Raw genomic sequence first — 7,368 nt, 5'->3', positions numbered from 1 at the left:
CCCTGGGCTTTTCCCCCCTCCACCAGAAGGGGTACCAGGGAGGGTCAGAAGCCATTCTGGGATCCCGGCCTCTGAGATCTGAAGATTCTGGATGCATGAACACCCAAAGGATACACAGTTCTTCTTCTTTTTTTTTTTTTAATTCATTTGAGAGAGAGAGATCACAAGCAGGAGGGAGACACAGAGGGAGAGGGAGAAGCAGATTCCCGACTGCGCTGGGAGACTGACATGCAGTCGACACGGGGCTCGATCCCAGGACCAGGAGATCATGACCTGAGCCGACGGCAGACGCTTAACCATCTGAGCCACCCAGGCACCCCAGGATACACAGTTCTACACAGGATTTCAGGTTAAAAATGTCTCTAGCCTGGGCACTCCATTCCCCACCACTCCAGGGAAAAGTACAGATAAATCCTGGGAAACACAGACCACAGCCTGCCACCAGAACCCCTGTCCTGCTCCCCCAGGGCTGGGTACACGCCACTCTCCCCAGCAGCTGCCTCACCTTTATCTCTGCATTCACCTCCCTCCTAATCCCAGAACTGTGTGCTCTGGGCCCGGGGAGGGAGGCGGTGAAGGCAGTGGGAGTGGGGAGGAGAAAGCCTCCTCACCTCCTGGGAGTTAAAACAGCCCTGGAAAGAAGGAGAAGGCATGACCCGTGACCCTTTGCGGGGGGGGGTGGACAGGAAACTACAAGGGAGTCAAGAAGATCAAGAGCCGGTGACTCAAGGGTATTCAGCAACTTTGCTTGTTTACAGCGCTCTTCCTGGAGACGTGTTTCCCCTAGCCTGCCACCGGACAGACAGACGGACAGACACAAGCACCCGGCTGCCATGGCAGAGGGAAGAGCTGGGAGAGAGGAAGAGGTGCGGGGGGGCGGGGGGGGGTGAGGTGGAGTGGGGGCCCAGCACGGGGCAGGTCCCCCTCACCTGGGAGTGGTCCTCTTGCTCCTCCCTCCTGCCCAGAGCTTCTGCCTCAGAAAGCAAGCAGCTGGGCTTGAAATCAGATCTGCCAGGCCCTGTTTGGTTTCACTTCCCTTCTCCTGAGAGTGGGGTGCTCAGTGGAGGAGTGGGGACGGAGAGGACACTCCAGGCTCCCCAGAGGGAGCGGGCGGATCTGGACTCACTCCAAATGGTCTTGGCCTTGCCAGGGCATGCGGGGCAGAGGTGAAGAGCATGGACCCCAGAGCCATACGCGACCCCCACCCCACCCCACCCCTCCCCCGGGCCTGGCCCTCAAGAGCTTCTAGCTTTACGTACTTCCCAGCGTCACTGCGAGGTTTAAATACGCTCCCACAGGCCAAGCCCTCGGCGCCACACACAAGGTGGCCGCTCACCTATGTGCTATGAAGGTGCTGCGACGTGTTCTCTGGCTCTCAGTGGATACCCCCTGTCTGTACCTGGAGACGTAGGAGGAAAATTCCAGCAGCCCCAGTGACACACACCCTGGCCAAGTTCAGGACGACCCATGATTAACCTGGGACACCTACATCAGTGCCATCTGAGGATACCCCATCCAAAAGGCTCTAGGGCTGACCCTTTTCAAAGTCCTTGGAGGGTCCCTGGGATGAGGCGTTGCAGGGGGAGGGGTCCTCCAAGCTTCTGAGGCCCAGGGGCAGACTGTAGTCCCCCCACCAACCGCGGGTCCAGCAACCTGAGACTTGGTTTCTATGCCCATCTGACTTCCTCCTTCCAGATCTTTCGTGATGCAGGAGGGAAGAGCCCGGCTTCTCTCAGACAGGACTTATACTCTTCCTGATTTCAGCTTGATCGGGGGGGGGAGGGAATGAGGTGAAGGTGGGACAAAAGAGCCCCCTGCCCTTCCTCTCTAGGATGAGGGCTGGATAACTCAGGAATCTGGGGCGCTCTGGGTGCTACCAGCAACAAATAAGGCGCAAACCCTCCACACCCTCCACCCCCGATAAAACACCACCTGGTTCTTTGGACCTAATCCAACTCTCAACAGAGGTGTAGAAGCTGCAGTGGAGCCCAGAGAAGGCTCCTTTTGTGTTCTCCCGGGGTCAAGGCAACAGTGTAAGGAATAGAGAAGGGTTGCAGGCAGTGGGCCCCTGAGGGTACGAAGGAGGGGCAAGGAGCAGAAGGTGGAGGGCAGAGCCTGGCTTCACGGTCAGCCCAGGAAGACCTGAAGCTGGGGTCCGGTGGGCAGCCCACCTTCAGTCACTGCAAGAACAGGGTAGACACAGGTGTATGGAGAACCTGGAGACTCCCCCAGGGAAGCCGGAGGCTGGCCCCAGCCCCCCACCCCATGGCCAGGGCAGAAGGCGGTAGCCTGAGCGGACCTGGCTGAGCGAGAGAGGCTGTTCCCGAAGACCCACTCAGGCACTGCTGCCTTGCCGAGCTGCAAGCCGGCAGTGCCTAGGAGAGACTCTGATGTACGTTTCTGGAAGGGAGCCCAAGGCTCCACAAGCGGTGTATTTTAAACTGGAGCTTCGAGGACACACTGAGTGGGAATGTGGGAAAGTAATAGCTTCAACTTCCTTGGCCGCACACCGCGAGCAGACAAGGGCCACATCCAGCCACACACCAGTCCCTCCCGGCACGACCATCCACCTCCCTGTCCAGAGAGGGCTGGCACGGGTCTGTCCTCCCCTGAGCACCCCAGAAGTCTTTACTAGAGCAGGCCTTCAGGACTCTGCCAGCTGGCTCCAAAGTTTGGTTCCTTTTCCCAAGGTTGAGGGAGGAAAAGCCTCCAGTACATAGGTCAGAAGACCTAAGCTTGGGTCAGCCCTCTCTCAGCTTCCAGGGCAAGATTGCACAAGCCCCGTCCCTCCGCCCCCAAGCCTTATCTCTGGCATCAACCCAGATCCTGTTCCTCCAAGGGACAGACTCCTCCCTCCCCACCTAGGGCCAAGCTCCTCTGAGCCTGTGGAACGTCCAGCCAAAGGAAGCTGGACACGCTGCCCGGCAGGAGTCCTGGGCTCTCCACTCCCACCAACCCAAACCAGCGAAGGGAAGAAAGATTGGGTGGGAGAGTGGGGGAGGGGGAGAATGAGAAAGAGAAAGCAGACGAGGGAGCCCGGCCAATATCAAACACCTTGCCTGCCCCACCGGGGCACAGCCTGTCCCGGCCCACAGAAATCAATCAGCCCCTCCAAAGGTGGAGGGGGTTGGAATCCTTGAAGCAGAGCCAATCCAGGGCCCTTCTGGGAAAGCGCCTGACTTGTCAAGAAGGGTCTAAGATTCCTCTCCCAGGTTGACATCCGCCCGGGGTGGGGGTGGGGGATCCAGCCCATTTTGTAAATAAGACTCTCCTTCGCTTGGGACTCCGTGGGCTCCAGTCCTGTTGAGGGCTGGACGGTCAGTCTCTAAGAGGCAGCAGGACAGAAGTCATTTTGGCTCTGCACACTCGATTGGGAGGAGCATCAGTGGGTGGGCACGTGTAAGAGAGAAATGAAAGAGAAAAAGAGGAGTCAAGAGAAAAAAGGGCAGAAACCTCAGATAATGGAAAGAATGTTCCAAGCAGAGGCATGAGCTAGGGAGTTTAATATGAACCCTGGCTCATCAATGAGCAAGGGTCTGTGATCTCAGGGAGACATCAGGGGGGCTGGGATTCACCCCAAATCGCCACCCCTTGGGAGCAGACTCACTTTATCACACCAGCCCGCTCCCAGTCCCTGCGTGGGTCACCAGGACCCCTGGGAAGACCGGAACCCACTGGGATATCTCCCCTAGGTTCACGGAAGCCCCCCGCTGTGGGAAGCAGCAGCTGTGCTCAAGGAGGAGAGGGTCGAAGTCCACATTTGGAGGAGATAAACCACCCTAATCAGTTAGTCACATGGGCAGCTCACACAGGGCAGCTGGTGAAAACTGGAGCCCACATGGCACCCTCACATTCGGGGCAGGGTCCGTGAGGGATGGAGCCTCCCAAGACTCCAGAGGATGCCCCATTCTTGTTCTGGGAGCCTTGGAGCCACCTAGAGGCCTGGATGGGCCCAGCCTTGGGCCAGCAAACTCCCCATTTCTGGGGGAAATCCACAGCTCGGCTTCCCCTTCCTTTGTGCCCTGTTCTTTGTTCTCTTAAAATTCAGTCCATCCTGCTGGTGGTCCCCTCCTCCACCCCAGCCTCAGAAAGGGGGCGGAGGCGGCGGGGAGTTATTAGAAAGCCAGACTGTTCGAAGAAGTTGCATTATAGGAGGCCCTCCCGCACCCGGGCCCCTCATTGTTTACGCTGGCTGCAGGGGGGAAGCTTTCCCTGGTCCAGATGGCTGCTGAGGGTAAGGATGAGGGAGAGCCTCCCTCCAGCACCACAAACCCTCAAGAGCGGAGCAGCAGGCTTCAGCGGCTCGGGGACCCCTTCCGCTTTCAACCGCTCCGATACACACGGGCCAAGAATGGGCGCCGTGGACGCAGCTGAGGGCGTGGGAGCCAGTCAGATTGCAAAGGGTGACAAGAAAAGAGAAAGCATTGTATTTCCCCTCCATTCTCCCAGGGACAGAAAGAAAACTGCCCAAGCCGGGGCTGCAGTATCTCTACGGGAAACACCAGGAATCTGGTTTGAGTTAGCAGAGCACCCCTCCCCCAGCCACACACACACACACACACACACACACGCGCGCGCGCACACGCACGCACACACACCCCGCTCCGGCTCAGTCCTCTCACACACACACACACACACACGCGCGCGCGCACACGCACGCACGCACACACACCCCGCTCCGGCTCAGTCCTCTCCCAGGAAGCCCGCCCAGCTACAGCCCTCCAACCCCGGCTCCGGGTTCCAGCCCGGCTCTCCCGGTCCCGCACTCACCCGCGGCGGCCCAGGCCGCAGGGCAGCTGGTGGGGGACGCACCGGGGACAGGGGCAGTTTTGTACCCCCGGCTGGGGGCGCTCCGGGGAGGGGGCGGAGCCAGAGACGGCCGACCGCGGCTCCACCGCCCCCGGCGGGTGATTAAATCATTAACCGACCGCTCGCAGCCGCCGGCACGCCAGCAGCGCTTGGCCCCGGGCGCACCCGGCGCGCCAACCCCGCGCGTAGCCCCTTTCCCGGGGCCGCTGGCTCGGCTGCGCCCCACCCCGCCCGGAGGCGCCGCGGCCTCTCCAGCCCGGGCCTCTCCCGCCGCGGCCTCCAGGTCTTGCCAGGAGGCGGGCGGGGCGGGGGAGTATTTGTTTCCTCGGCCGGTCCCTTCCAAGCAGCTCCTTCCTTCTTTTCTCCCCGCCCGGTGACACTGGGTGGCGTGTGCTGCAGTGTGTGTACGAGAGCGAGCGCGTGTGTGCACGCCTCCGCCACTACAGGCGAAGAATTCGGTTGTTATTCACGGAGAACTCCGTGCGCACACACGCCCCCCCCTCGCGGAAACTGCGGGCGGCGCGCCGCGATGGTGGTGCCCCTGCCCACCCCGGCGCACACCCCACTCCCCGGCAGCGGGCAGATCTTTAAAGCCGGGGACCCCCCCCCCGCCCCGTGTCACCCGCTCCAGCAGCGCCTGGGGCCGGACGCCGAATCCCAGTCTGCGGAGAGGAAATCGAGGCGGAGCGCGGCTTCCCCGGCTCTCGGCCGCCCCTCCTCCCCAAAGCCCGATCGGCTCGGACCCGGGGTGCGCGGCTCCGGGTCCCAAGCACCCGGGCCGCCCCGCACGCGCCCCGGCCCGACCCTTCCACTCGGGGGCGGGCGCAGGAGTGTGTGTGTGTGGGGGGGGGTCTCTGAGCCCTCCTCCCCGCCCCTCGGCCCCCTCTCGAGGCGTTTTCCATCCTCTCCGCCCCTCTGGGGGCTTCAAGCCCACCCAGGCCTCGCAGGGCGCAGGAGGCTGTCGCCTACCTGGGTCCCCAGAGACGCGAGCGCCCGGCCGGCGCGGCTGCGCTGTCCCCTCCGTGGGCTCCGAGCGGCACCGGGGCTGGAGGCCCATGTCAGCGCCGGCGTCGGTTTCTCTCTGGCTCTCGGGCTTTCTGGGCGGCGAGCCTCCCGGACACTCCCCTCCCAGGCTCCTCCCGCGCCCTCCCTCCCGCGCCCTCCGCGCTGAAGTCACGGCGCCGCCGCAGCCAATGGCGGCTGCGAACCCCCGCCCGGCCGCTCGGCCTCCGCGGTTCAAATCGGCCAGTGTGAGACCGTCGGAGCTCCGAGTGGGGCGGCCGGGGCGGCCGGGGCGGCCGGGCCGGGGGTGGGGAGGGAGGGCGGCCGGAGCCGGGCCGGTGGGGTCCCGGGGAGACCCGGCGGTGGCCAGGAACCAGTGCCCCCCGCCCCCTGCCTCCCGGCCCGGCACCGACGGGAGAGCGGAGCCCGGCGGTCTGCGGCGCCCAGGCCGTGGATTCGGTCCCGGACTCTTACTGGAAACGAGAGGGCCGGGGAGGTGGCGGCCCCAGGCCAGCCCCGGAGCCGGTGTAACAGGGGGTTTGGGCGGGGTCACCTGGCTTTGATCCGCCAGCTTTCCGAAGGCCTGAGTCCTGGGCCTCCTGAGTATCCGCGGAGACTAAGTTCTGCTCGGAGTGAACCTGTAGGACGATGAACTCCTGAGTCCCAGAGGAGCAGGCCTTGGGCTCGATTCACCGAGGAATAGCTTCCCCTTGTAAATGGTTATTACCAAAGTAATAAACGCCAGTGGGGAGGTGCTGCCCAGGAAAGTGGACGAGGCGCATTGTGGCAGTTCCCTTGCTGTGGCAGCTAGCTTCCCTGGGTTTTAAAGCAAGTCAGGAGTGGCGGCGGGGGAGGGGGGGGAGGGTGGCATGCGACTCTTGATCCCGGGGTTCCACCTTGGGTGTAGAGGTTACGTAAAAATAAATAAAGCAAGTCAGGCCGTGGTAGTGTGAGGGCTGCAGACTCCCTCCGCTCCCAGCCCACGTGGCTTTCCGTGGGATCCTTCCGTGGGATCCTTCCGTGGGCCCCTTTGGGCTGGTGCCTTACCCCACACTGCTGACAGCTGTAAGCTCTTCAGCCCCGCTACTGGCGGTCCTGAAACCACAGCTTAGTCTTCTCTGTCTGGAGAAAACTTAACCTGATTCGCTGGGGCACCGCCCCCGCCCCCTCCTTCCCTCCATTTTTAACACATTATTTTGTCTTTTAGGGTCAGCTGTTCAGCAATTTGTTGTCCTTTTTACAGGTGTCTGGGGTTTGCCCTTCCCAGTTAGATTACACAGCAATTAAGCATACCTCCAGGACAAAGTCCTCACCCCTTTGTAATTCTGCCGCTCCTTATCAGAATTCAGTGCGTGCGGTGCCGGGGAGGCTCCTTCCTCAAGCATTTGCCATTCATTGTGGTTTGCCTTTAGGGCAAAGATGTGTAAAACCCAACCCTGCCTTCAGGATGCCCACAGGGGATGTAGGCTGTCTCTCCGCCTGCCGCCCCCCACCCCAGGAGCGTGGTAGGTGCTGCTAGACAGTGGTCCCCACTGCACTGCCAGGACCCTGGTGGAG

General features: G+C 62.0%; 1 protein-coding gene across 2 annotated transcripts in view; it reads right to left on the bottom strand.

The window, feature by feature from the left end:
- Positions 1–5,934, bottom strand: part of CDC42EP4 (CDC42 effector protein 4) — a 20,115-nt gene extending 14,181 nt beyond the window's left edge. The window contains exon 1 of one of the 2 annotated variants that reach the window (XM_081804580.1): positions 5,779–5,934. The gene's annotated coding sequence lies outside the window, so the exon portion shown is untranslated. Of the gene's footprint in view, positions 1–4,770; positions 5,241–5,778 lie in introns of those variants that run through there. The other variant, XM_081804581.1, reaches the window with a different exon arrangement.
- Positions 5,935–7,368: the final 1,434 nt, after the last annotated feature.

The sequence above is a fragment of the Leptonychotes weddellii genome, chromosome 15 (genome assembly GCF_054177405.1).
Source record: "Leptonychotes weddellii isolate Sample4059 chromosome 15, ASM5417740v2, whole genome shotgun sequence".
NCBI classification, from domain to species: domain Eukaryota; kingdom Metazoa; phylum Chordata; class Mammalia; order Carnivora; family Phocidae; genus Leptonychotes; species Leptonychotes weddellii.
This window is presented reverse-complemented; position numbering and strand designations above follow the sequence as displayed.